The sequence below is a fragment of the Neofelis nebulosa genome, chromosome X, assembly GCF_028018385.1.
Source record: "Neofelis nebulosa isolate mNeoNeb1 chromosome X, mNeoNeb1.pri, whole genome shotgun sequence".
Lineage (NCBI taxonomy): Eukaryota > Metazoa > Chordata > Mammalia > Carnivora > Felidae > Neofelis > Neofelis nebulosa.
Genome location: NC_080800.1, coordinates 75,470,976 through 75,484,781, shown reverse-complemented (window position 1 = coordinate 75,484,781; position 13,806 = coordinate 75,470,976).

The following is a 13,806-nucleotide window of genomic DNA, read 5'->3' as shown; positions in this document are numbered from 1 at the left end:
GTGGATATTGAACCAGCCCTGCATCCCAGGTATAAATCCCACTTGGTTGTGGTGAATAATTTTTTAATGTATTGTTGGATCCAGTTGGCTAATATCTTGTTGAGGATTTTTGCATCCATGTTCATCAGGAAAATTGGTCTATATTTCTCCTTTTTTGTGGAGTGTCTGGTTTTGGAGTCATGGTAATACTGGCTTCATAGAAAGAGTTTGAAAGTTTTCCTTCCATTTCTATTTTTTGCAACAGCTTCAAGAGAATAAGTGTTAACTCTTCCTTAAATGTTTGGTAGAATTCCCCTAGAAAGCCATCTGGCCCTGGACTCTTGTTTTTTGGCAGATTTTTTATTACTAATTCGATTTCCTTACTGGTTATGGTTTGTTTCGATTTTCTATTTCTTCCTGTTTCAGTTTTGGTAGTTTATATGTTTCTAGGAATTTGTCCATTACTTCCAGATTGCCCATTTTATTGGCATATAATTGCTCATTATATTCTCTTATTATTGTTTTTATTTCTGATGTGTTGGTGTGATCTCTCCTCTTTCATTTGTGATTTTATTAATTTGGGTCCTTTCCTTTTTCCTTTTGACCAAACTGGCTAATGGTTTATCAATTTTGTTACTTCTTTCAAAGAATAAGCTTCTGGTTTCATTGATCTGTTCTACTGTTTTTTGTTTGTTTGTTTTTTGTTTCAGTAGCATTAATTTCTGCTCTACTATTTCCCATCTTCTGCTGATTTGGGTTGTATTTGCTGTTGTTTTTCAAGATATTTAAGGTGTAAAGTTAGGCTGTGTATCTGGGACCTTTCTTCCTTCTTTATTAAGGCCTGGATTGCTATATATTTTCTTCTTATGACTGCCTTTGCTGCATCCCAGAGGTTTTGGGTTGTGGGGTTTTTATTTTCATTGGCTTCCATGTACTTTTTAATTTCCTATTTAACTTCTTGGTTAGCCCATTCATTCTTTATTAGGATGTTCTTTAGTCTTCAAGTATTTGTTCTCTTTCCACATTTTTTCTTGAGGTGGATTTTGAGTTTCATATTATTGTGGTCTGAAAATATGTACAGTATGATCTCGATCTTTTTGTACTTGTTGAGGGCTGATTTTTGTTACAGTATGTGGTCTATTCTGGAGAACGTTCCATATGCACTGGAGAAGAATGTACATTCCACTGCTTTAAGATGAAATGGTCTGAATACATCTGTTAAGTCCATCTGGTCCAGTGTGTCATTCAAAGCCATTGTTTCCTTGTTGATTTTCTGATCAGATGATCTGTTCATTGGTTTAAGTGGAGTCTCGAAGTCCCCTACTATTATGGTATTATTATCAATGAGTTTATTTATGTTTGTGATTAATTGATTTATATATTTGGGTGTTTCCATATTTGGCGCATAAATTTTTACAATTTTTAGGTTTTCTTGGTGGATATACCTCTTAATTATGATATCATGACTTTCTTCATCACTTGTTACAGTCTTTATTTTAAAGTCTAGATTGTCTGATATAAGTATGGCTATTCTGGCTTTCTTTTGTGGATGATTAACATGATAGATGGTTCTCCATCCCCTTATTTTCAATCTGAAGGTGTCTTTAGGTCTAAAGTGGGTCTCTTGTAATCAGCATATAGATGGATCTTGTTTTCTTATCCATTCTGTTACCCTATGTCTTTGGAGCATTGAGTCCATTGACGTTTAAAGTGAGTACTGACAGATACGAATTTATTTCCATTATGTTGCTTGTAGAGTTGGAATTTATGGAGGTGTTCTCTGGTTCTTTCTAGTCTTTGTTGCTTTTGGTCTTTATTTATTTATTCATATTTTTCATCTTTACTCCCCTCAGAGTCCCCCTTAAAATTTCTTGCAGGGCTGGTTTAGTGGTCACAAACTCCTTTAATTTCTGTTTGATGGTTTAATTTTTGTTAATGGTCGGTTTTTGTTGAATCTAATGGGAGTCCTCTCTGCCTCCTGGATTTTGATGTCTGTGTCTTTCCCAATTAGGAAATTTTTCCGCTATGATTTGCTCACATAACCCTTCTACCACTCTTTCCTCTCTTCCTCTTCTGTGATGCCTATGATTCTGATGTTGTTCCTTTTCAATGAGTCACTGATTTCTCTAATTCTTAAAAAGTGTTCTTTTGCATTAGTCTCCTTTTTTTTTTCTGATTCATTATTCTCCACAAGTTTGTCCTCTATGTTGCTGATTCTCTCCTCTGCCTCATCCATCCTTGCCTCCATGGCATCTCTTCAAGATTGCAGCTCAGTTATAGCATTTTTTATTTCATCCTTACTAGCTTTTATTTCTTTTATCTCCACAGAAGAGGTTTCTAATCTTCTTTTGACTCCAGCTAGTATTATTATTATCATGATTCCAAATTTTGGTTCAGACATCTTGTTTGTATCTGTGTTAGTTAAGTCCCTGGCTGTCGTTTATTTCTGCTCTTTCTTTTGGGGTGAATTGCTTCATTTCATCATTTTGAAGGGAGAAAAGGAATTAATGAGGTAAAAAATTAATTTAAAATAAAAAAAATAATATTAAACAATTAAAAACAACACACACACATACACACATACAAAATCAAATAAATGATGCCAGATCCTATGTGTGTTTTGGTCTGGGTGCTGAAATGGGCTTGATAGATTAGAGAAAAAAGGGGAAAGGAAAAAAAAGGAAATCATTTGAAATTTTGAAAAAATGAATACACTGAAGTAGACTAAAATTAAATGATGGAAATAAAATAGAATTAAAAAAATACACAAAAGTAAAAAAAATATAGTAGAAAAAAATTTTAAAAATATGTTTAATAAAAGTTGAAAATAAAAATAATTTTTTTCTCTTTCTGTATTCAAGAAAAAGAAAAGAAACAAAAAAGAGAAGAAAAAAACAGAAAAAAATAAAGAAAATTGAAAGTTGGACCAGCAAACAGACTGAAATACAATTGAAATTACTTCATTTTCCTCTAGAAGTCAAAGTATGAAGTGCTTTATACTTAATAAAGTAAGCAGGCAGAGACTTATGTTCCTGAAGAGCAAAGTTGGCCCAGTTGGGCAGGACTTAGTGTAATGGCTCCATTCTCCACTAGATTGCTCTGCTTAGCTTACTTGGGTGGATTATTGTAGCTCTTGTAGGTATGCGCATGTGCAGGAGAGGTGAAAATGGCGCCCCCCCCCAGCTACCCAGTCTCTGGTGTCGAAACTCTGTTCTCCCTGATCAGCAATCGTGCACCCGTCCTTTATCTTCAGCTTCCATCCACTCGCGGATTTTACACTGTCCATGACCAAGCCCCAGGCAGCACTTCCCTCCTGAGTTTTATCTCAGACATGGCTCTGTTTCCTGATGCCTTACTTCTGAGGGACTGCGGTTTTGAACCATTATGCCCCTCTGAGGGAGGGTCTCACCAAGCAATGGCCAGGTGCTGGCCACACCCAGGAACTTTCACAGGACCGTGCTGCTGCCGATGACTAGATACTGCGGCTTGGTCTCAGCCCGCCCCAGAAAAAGTTCATGTGATAATGTAGCAGCAGCATTTCAGGAATTATAGCACAGCACAACATGCCTCTGGCACCAGGCTTCACCACCAATGACCTTGTTCCAGCACCAGCAAATGTAGTTCTCCCAGGCCCACTGGGGCCTTTGCCTTTGGGGGAGCCACATAGACTCTACCAGATGTCTTCCCAGCAGGGGATCTTCCTTCTGCCTCTCCCTGTGTGGCCCAAAGACCCCACCAGACTTCACTTTGTTCCTTGGGACTCGCCCTTCTCACCAGAGAACTTCCAGGTATTGAGCTGTGGAGTTTCAGACTCTGTGCTCCCCCTATTTATAGAGTTTTAATGGAATTTAAACCCTCTCCTTTCTCCTTTCTCCCTTTTTAGTTCAGTCCCTGGGGCTGTTTCTACTTTTCCACTTTTTCTCCAGCTGCTTTTGGGGGAAGTGCTTTTCCTATATTCTCCCCTCCCCATCTCCATCCTCTCTCTGTACGCAAAAACAGCTCTCTGCCCTTTGTGCCTTCTCTCTCCCCCAGTTCACCTGTCCGTCCCACATACCTGCTGAGTTCTGTGGTTCAGGTTGTGCAGATTGTTGTGTTTTTCCTCAAATCAGTTTTCTAGATGTGCAGGATGGTTTAGTGTTGATCTGGCTGTATTTCATGGATGCGAGACACACAAAACAAACTTCCATGCTGTTCCACCATTTACGCTCCAGATCGATATTTCTTTACTTCTTAAAAAAAGCAACAGGGGCGCCTGGGTGGCGCAGTCGGTTAAGCGTCCGACTTCAGCCAGGTCACGATCTCGCGGTCTGTGAGTTCGAGCCCCGCGTCAGGCTCTGGGCTGATGGCTCGGAGCCTGGAGCCTGTTTCCGATTCTGTGTCTCCCTCTCTCTCTGACCTTCCCCCGTTCATGCTCTGTCTCTCTCTGTCCCAAAAATAAAAATAAAAAAAAAGTTGAAAAAAAAAATTAAAAAAAAAAAAAAGCAACACCCATAACCACATTCATCTTTTTAGTATGACTTGTAAAGAATTTAACTTAATATAACTATCCTATTATATCACATATTTTGAAGTACTCCATATTATTCTGTAACAACAAGAGCAAAGCCTATCTCACATTTAACTTCATTTCCGTGACATTCAGACAAATGATTTTATGAGTTAATGTGTACTTCAGCAATTTACATAGTTATGTCAAAGATATATAAAAGCTCCCTGGACATTGCTAGTATAATCTGTTGAATAAATAATAATTTCTCAAAGGTTATGTGTGTATACATGTAAAATATGATTCATATGAAAGTATGCTAACATATAAACTGAATGAAGTCTTTGTTAAGTGTTTGAAACCTGCCTAATCTGACTTCTCAACTGTGTGAGTCCATAGCGATTAGAATGATGTTATGTTCTAAGCCTGTCAGGTATTTTTGTTTCCTTCAATCAGTCCATTCCTTGTAGTATTCATAAGATAACTTGTCTTTTTCTATGTTGTGCCACCTTTAAGCCACTACTGCAGATTTAATAGACATATATAATAGTCAAATAGTCATCCCTTAAGACCAAGTCCATATCTTACCTCTTTTATGAAGCCAATATCCAATTCTGTGTGTTAGTGTGTGTGTGTGTATGTGTATGTGTGTGTGTCTTATTTGTTCCACTAAAGCCGTAATTTATGATGTTACTCTTTAATTTCCAGTGTTTTTTATATATTAGTGCTTAATTATATATTGTATCATACTAATGATGAGATGTCTATGTACATTTTATCTTCCCAATTAAAGTGTAGTGAAATTGAAATGAGTCATAGATCTCTTTTGTAACTCACAATGTTCAGCCACATATTGAGTGCTTAATTGATCAATATTAGATGAATTATGTATTTGTTGCCAGTTCCCTATCTCTATTTCAGTCCTCATATATCATTGCCATGTACATCATTCACAATCAAAATAATGCATTTTGAGTGGAAAATATGCACAACTGTACATGAAACACAGGTGTTTCATTTTGTTTACTGGGTTTTTTTTGATCAGAGTCAATCTTTATCTCTGAATTTCCTGATAATGCATTTAAGTAGGGGTGCATCTAAGTTTTCTTAGTCCTGAAAATAATTTGAGAAGCACTTTTTAGTATCTTAACATTGTTATTTTAAGAACATTATTTTTACAATCTTACAAAAAAATATGATCTATGTGACATATGGATAGTAGACCAAACCCCTCTGGGACTTGAAATTAATGGTGTGTATTTTATTGGTATCAAGGTAAATCATCTTTTGTATCCGATAGTTGCTCCTGGTAAAGTTTCCAACTTGTGTTGAAATTTCTAGCATTTTCTACCCCATGATGACAAAAGGTATTGAAGGGATTTTTTCTACTGAAATTTTGTTCTTCTTTGAAAATTTTTTAGTACTAGGTTAACTTTTTCATTTTGACAAAAACAACATTAAGGATAGCAAAAAAATATCAACTTATTATTAGAAGTCATCTATATTCATTTCCTACTGGTACTATAAATAAACTACTCCAGATTTAGTGCCTTAAAACAATACACACTTAATCTCTTACAGTTATAACAGTCATAAATCTAAAATGAATCTCATGGACATAAAATCAAGGTGTTAGCAGGTCTGCATTTCCTTGCCTTTTCTAGATTCTAGAGGCCACCCACATTCCCTAAATAATGGTCTCAGGCAATTTTATACTCAGTAGTTTTGGACTGAGACTTTGCAATACTACCATTTCTTCAGTTCTCCCTCTTCTACTTTTCATTGGGTACACAGGATAATTCAAAATAATTTCCCTATTTTAAGGTCAGCTGAAGAACAAGTTTAACTACATCTGCAAACATAGTCCTTATTTGCCATGCATCCTAGTATATCCATACGTTCCAGAGATTAGAATGTGGACATTCTTGGCAAGGAGTTGGTTATGGTAGTACATTATTTGCATACTACAGCATTCTTTGGTAAATCATTAAGCAAAAATTATAATCCATTTATATAAAATAGTCACAAAATAAATAATATGAATTACTGCTTTGGGTCAATGATTCTTTCCCTCACTCAGAAAATACAGTCAATTATTGTTATTGGAAATAACTACGTATAAAGTTGTTACGAACATTTAATTAGTGTGTATATATATATACATAGATATGTATATGTATGTGTATATATATATCTTAGTGTATATATATATATATATACATACATATAAAGCTTAATATGTGTGTGTGTGTGTGTGTATGTGTGTGTGTGTATCTTAAATCCTGGTAGATTCCATTTATTTTACAAAAGAAAAAGTAACATTTATACCTGTTAAATGACTTGCTCTGAGGATACCCCATTAACAGGTATGTATCATAGTAAGATTTAAACCTGATTCAACTGGCATGAGTCAGAGCTTCTCGCACTTCACTACACTGCTCTTTACTATTCCCATCTGGTCATTTTTGTCTTAGGTCTGAAAGAAGGCAAAGCAGTGCCTGGAGGATCTCAGTGGGAAACAGAACATGGGCAAAGCTAATTCAAAATTTTCACCACTGTCCACATATCCATGAATGACTGTGAAAATGACACAAGTATTGATTTATGGGGTATAAATAAATTTTATTTATAAAATAAATTGATATTGAGGATCAACTCTGTTTATTGAGCAATGTTCTAAATTCTGGAGAGAGACAGATTCCTTGACTTCATAACACAGGGAGTAAGTTATGAAATAAAAAAATGTATTTAGAGGGAAGCCTGGGTAGCTTAGTCAGTTAAGCATCTGTCTTCAGCTCAGGTCATGATCTTGCAGTTCAGGAGTATGTTTGTGCTGACAGCTCAGAGCCTGGAGCCTGCTTTGGATTCTGTGTCTCCATCTCTCTCTGCCCCTCCCCTGTTCTCACTCTGTTTCTCTTTCTCTCTCTCAAAAATAAATATTTAAAAAAGCGTTTAGATAGATCTAGATAGATATCTGTGATAGTTCTTTTTTGTGTGATAGTTCTAACACGTGTGTGTGTGTGTGTGTGTACAAGATCATGAAAGAGCTACAATCAGACCAAGATCTCCAGAAATATACACATTCAAGAATAGATTAAATGACCATGCCAATAAAGCAGCTATGTAATCTTATCTTCCCTGACCTTGAAATTTTTTAATTTCTCTAGCTATTCCTGGCAAGTAGGCTTAGGGGGGAAAAATGACTAACGGTTAACACAACTCTGAAGAATTAGCATAGTAAGCTGCTCAGCTGAGGGAAAGTTTTAATGTAAAGTATTTTTAATAGGGAGAGTGGTACCATGCTATACAGACAGTGTTGCTGTTTCTTTTTGTAACTGCCCTCATTCTGCCAAAAATCCTAAGAATCACTCATTAGTAGCTTTAAAAAAAAGTTGAAACTGGTACTCCCTGCAAATAAGCAAGTCTCAAGAAAATTTACCGAAATAAGCAACACTTGTAAACACAGATCTAATGTTGAATTTCAAAAACTAGAACAAATGGTGTCGAAAATGCATGTATTATCTGTACAAGTAAAACCTGAGGAGGAGAGTGAAGGATTTAAGCTTTCTGTACTACTGGTATTTAATTGCAGTAGATAAAATATTTTATAAATATTTTGCAACATGAGCAGATCTTTGCAATGCTTAAACTGAAATATTACAAATGTGTCAACTATTTCAGTATCTTCATTTTAAAAGAAAAAGTTCAGCTTGCAGAAAATAAGACAAATTTATTCACAACTGACCATAATTATTGCAAAAAATTAGAATAAAGGTGAAAGCTTAGAAATACATGTATTTCTGCTCAAGCATCTGATAAGAATAATTTTTTAAGTGTACAGAGCCAAAATAGTTTTAATAATCTGTGAAGTCCACAAGAAAAAAACTAATCGGTTTCCAGGAACAAGCATAGTGCTAACATGAACAAGTAATAGTATTTACAAGATTCATTTTCCCTACTGAGACACTCCAGGTATGACAGTTTCAGTATTATCATAAATAAACATTTGACCTTTTCTATTACTATAATGAAAAACTGTGAAACTGTTTAATTAAATTTTTCGAAGGCCAAAGTCCTAACAGAAATAAAGCTATTCCTGAATTTTCCAAGCTGGAAGTATTTAGCTTTAGTATAAATTCGCTCAAGAAACTAACACAGACATACCTCTATGTTTATTACTTTTTGGAAGTTTATGTACCATATATAAACTAAAATGGGATTTATGTGAAGAGTTCGTTTTTACTTGGCATCTTTTATTCCCTCCCATTCTCCCTCCCTTCCTCCTTTCTTTTTGTTTTTGAAACATTTAGCATAAGCAGCCAACAGGAATAAGGACTGCTATGGAAACAATGAGAAATACCTTCTTCCAAATGCTAATCTCAGTATTACATAGTTCTACATTGGTGGGACTAGAAGAAAATACATTTCATTTAAGTCAAATTCCTTCATTCTACAGTTAAAAAAAATTAAAGTCCATAAAGTAGAAACTACTTTGCAAACATCAAATGATGATTTAAAAATAGATTTATATTTGGAATGAATATGTTCTTATTTCTGTTCAGGTGTTTAATCACATTATGCTATCTTCTATTCATGTGCTAGGTATGCACTGATTGCTTATGATGGTCCAAGAACCATGTGAAGGTTATGGAAAAAATTCATGGATTTTCTATAAAGTTTACTATGATTGTGGGGCTGACCCACCACTTTGTCTTCAAAGGTCCCAGATTATGATTTAAAATTATAGTAATTAGAATTTAATTTTTAATTTTTTAATGTTTATTTATTTATTTTTGAGAAAAAGAGAGAAAACAAGCAGGGATGGGGCAGAGAGAAAATCCTAAGCAGGCTCTGCAGCACTGACAGTGCAGTCATGTGGGATTGAACTCACCAACTCTGAGATCATGACCTGAGCTGAAATCAAGAGTCAGATGCTTAACTGACTGAACCACCCAGGTGACGCTAGATTTTAATTTTAAAACACGTGGAAGAACTGCTGATGAGTTAAGATATGTATGAACTTACCAAAGAAAGTTGTGTGCTAGGGTAATTGTTCTCTGGCCATGATACCAGCCATATGTAACAAGCTCTATATTTCAGAAAAAGACTCTTGTTGTCATAATACTTACATTAATGAAAATATGAGAAAAAAAACAAATCAGGAGACTATAGATGCTGGAGAGGATGTGGAGAAACGGGAACCCTCTTGCACTGTTGGTGGGAATGCAAACTGGTGCAGCCACTCTGGAAAACAGTGTGGAGGTTCCTCAGAAAATTAAAAATAGACCTACCTTATGACCCAGCAATAGCACTGCTAGGAATTTATCCAAGGGATACAGGAGTACTGATGCATAGGGGCACTTGTACCCCAATGTTTATAGCAGCACTCTCAACAATAACCAAATTGTGTAAAGAGCCTAAATGTCCATCAACTGATGAATGGATAAAGAAATTGTGGTTTATATACACAATGGAGTACTACATGGCAATGAGAAAGAACGAAATATGGCCCTTTGTAGCAACGTGGATGGAACTGGAGAGTGTGATGCTAAGTGAAATAAGCCCTTGTTTCTTTATTGACCCTGTGTCTAAATGATCTATCCATTGTTGTAAGTGGAGTATTAAAGTCCCCTGCAATTACCACATCCTTATCAATAAGGTTGCTTATGTTTGTGATTAATTGTTTTATATATTTGGGGGCTCCCTAAATTGGCGCATAGACATTTATAATTGTTAGCTCTTCCTGACGGATAGACCCTGTGATTATTATATAATGCCCTTCTTCATCTCTTATTACAGCCTTTAATTGAAAGTCTAGTTTTCTGATATAAGTATGGCTACTCCAGCTTTCTTTTGGCTTCCAGTGGCATGATAAATAGTTCTCCATCCCCTCACTCTCAATGTGAAGGTGTCCTCAGGTCTAAAATGAGTCTCTTGTAGACAGCAAATAGATGGGTCTTGTTTTTTTCTCCATTCTGATCTCCTATCTTTTGGTTGGTACATTTAGTCCATTTACATTCAGTGTTATTCTAGAAAGATATGTGTTTAGAGACATTGTGATTTCTGTAGGTTTCATGCTTGTAGTGATGTCTCTGGTACTTTGTCTCATAGGATTCCCCTAGGATCTCTTGTAGGGCTGGTTTAGTGGTGATGAATTCCTTCAGTTTTTGTTTGTTTGGGAAGACCTTTATCTCTCCTTCTATTCTAAATGACAGATTTGCTGGATAAAGGATTCTCGGCTGCATATTTTTTTCTGTTTATCACATTGAAGATCTCCTGCCATTCGTTTCTGGCCTGCCAAGTTTCAGTAGAGAGATCGGTCACGAGTCTTATAGGTCTCCCTTTATATGTTAGAGCACGTTTACCCCTAGCTGCTTTCACAATTTTCTCTTTATGCTTGTATTTTGCCAGTTTCACTATGATATGTCATGCAGAAAATCGATTCAAGTTATTTCTGAAGGGAGTTCTCTGTGCCTCTTGGATTTCAATGCCTTTTTCCTTCCCCAGATCAGGGAAGTTCTCAGCTATTATTTCTTCAAGTACACCTTCAGCACTTTTCCCTCTGTCTTCCTCCTCTGGAATCCCAATTATTCGTAGATTATTTCTCTTTAGTGCATCACTTAGTTCTCTAATTTTCCCCTCATACTCCTGGATTTTTTATCTCTTTTTCTTAGCTTCCTCTTTTTCCATAATTTTATCTTCTAGTTCACCTATTCTCTCCTCTGCCTCTTAAATCCGAGCTATGGTCACCTCCATTTTATTTTGCAGCTGATTTATAGCATTTTTTAGCTCCTCCTGGGTGTTTCTTAGGCCCTTGATCTCTTTAGCAATAGATTCTCTGCTGTCCTGTATACTTTTTTCAAGCCCAGCGATTAATTTTATGACTATTATTTTTAATTCACTTTCTGTTATATTGTTTAAATCATTTTTGATTAGTTCCTTAACTTTCGCTCCTTCCTGGAGTTTCTTTTGAGGGGAATTCTTCCTTTTAGTCATTTTGAATAGTTCCTGGAGTGGTGCGGAACTGCAGGGCACTTCCCCTGTGCTGTCTTGAATAACTTGCATTGATGGGCAGGGCTGCAGTCAGACCTGATGTCTGCCCTCAACCCACCGCTGGGGCCATAGTCAGACTGGTCTATACCTTCTCCCCTCTCCTAGGGGCGGGATTCACTGTGGGGTGGTGTGGCCCCTGTCTGGGCTACTTGCACACTGCCAGTCTTGTGGTACTGCTTAGATGAGATCTGGCGTATTAGCTGGGGTGAATCCGCAAGGTGCACAGGGGCGGGAGAAGCAGGCTCAGCTAGCTTTCCTTAGGTGATCTGCTTCTGGAGTGGCCCTGCAGCACAAGGAGGGAGTCAGACTCGCTGGAGGGATGTCAGTTCCCTGAGAGGATCTGGTTCCCTTTGGGATTTTGGCTGAGGGATGGGCGAGGGAGTTGGCACTGGCAAGTGCCTGTGTTTCTCACCAAGCTGAGCTCTGTCATCCAGGGCACAAAAACTCTCTCTCCCATTGTCCTCTAGCCCTCCTGTTCTCTGAGCAGAGCTGTTAACTTATAACCTTCCAGATGTTAAGTCCCACTTGCTGTCAGAACACACTCTGTCTGGCCCCTCCGCTTTTGCAAGCCAGACTCGGGGGCTCTGCTTAGCAGGCAGGCTGCCCCTCTGCCCCGGCTCCCTCCCGCCAGTTCGTGTAGCACGCACCACCTCTGCACCCTTTCTACCCTCTTCTGTGGGCCTCTCGTCTATGCTTGGCTACAGAGAATCCGTTCTGCTAGTCTTCTGTCAGTTTTCTGGGTTATTTAGGTTGGTGGGTGAAATCTAAATGATCAGCAGGACGTGGTGAGCCCAGCGTCCTCCTACACTGCCATCTTCTCCCCCGTCTTCCATTTTTGCAATATTTGACTTGAAATTGCATTTTAAGGTAACTGCTATGAAGGCAGTGGCATTTTGGACTCTGTCCATTCTGATAAACTTGATTACACACCACTAACCTTACATTTATCATATGGCTCTACTTGGTGCTGAACAATATTAAATATAAAACGATTTTTTCAAAACAATTTTAATATTTATTTATTTATTTATTTATTTATGTATTTATTTATTAGAGACAGAAAGATGGAGAATGAGTAGGGGAGAATCAGAAAGAGAGAGAGTATAAAGCAGGCTCCAGGCTCTGAGCTGTCAGCATAGAGCCCAACGTGGAGTTCATACTCACAAACTGCGAGATCATGACCTGAGCCAAAGTTGGATGCTTAACCTACTGAGCCACCTAGGCGCCCCTGAACAACATTAATTATAATTCCATTCACCATTTTAAGGTATTTACATTGATTTCTTTGTTCTTTTAAATAACTTATTTTCTAAAGTTTTTATTTAAATTCTGGTTAGTAAACATACAGTGTAATATTAGTTTCAGGTGTACAAAACAGTGATTCAACAATTACATACAGTACCTGGAGCTCATCATAAGTGCAGTCTTTAATACCATCAACTATTTCATGCCCTCACATATAAAGGGAGACCTATAAGACTCGTGACTGATCTCTCCTTTGAAACTTGGCAGGTCAGAAAGGCTTGGCACGATATCTTCAGTGTGCTAAACAGAAAAAATATGCAGCCGAGAATCCTTTATCCAGCAAGTCTGTCATTTAGAATAGAAGGAGAGATAAAGGTCTTCCCAAACAAACAAAAACTGAAGGAATTTGTCACCACGAAACCAGCCCTACAAGAGATCCTAAGGGGGATCCTGTGAGACAAAGTACCAGAGACATCACTACAAGCATAAAACATACAGACATCACAATGACTCTAAACCCGTATCTTTCTATAATAACACTGAATGTAAATGGATTAAATGCGCCAACCAAAAGACATAGGGTATCAGAATGGATAAAAAAACAAGACCCATCTATTTGCTGTCTACAAGAGACTCATTTTAGGTCTGAGGACACCTTTAGATTGAGAGTGAGGGGATGGAGAACTATTTATCATGCTACTGGAAGCCAAAAGAAAGCTGGAGTAGCCATACTTATATCAGACAAACTAGACTTTAAATTAAAGGCTGTAACAAGAGATGAAGAAGGGCATTATATAATAATTACAGGGTCTATCCATCAGGAAGAGCTAACAATTATAAATGTCTATGCGCCAAATACCGGAGCCCCCAGATATATAAAACAGTTACTCATAAACATAAGCAACCTTATTGATAAGAATGTGGTCATTGCAGGGGACTTTAACACACCACTTACAGAAATGGATAGATCATCTAGACACACAGTCAATAAAGAAACAAGGGCCCTGAATGATACATTGGATCAGATGGACTTGACAGATATA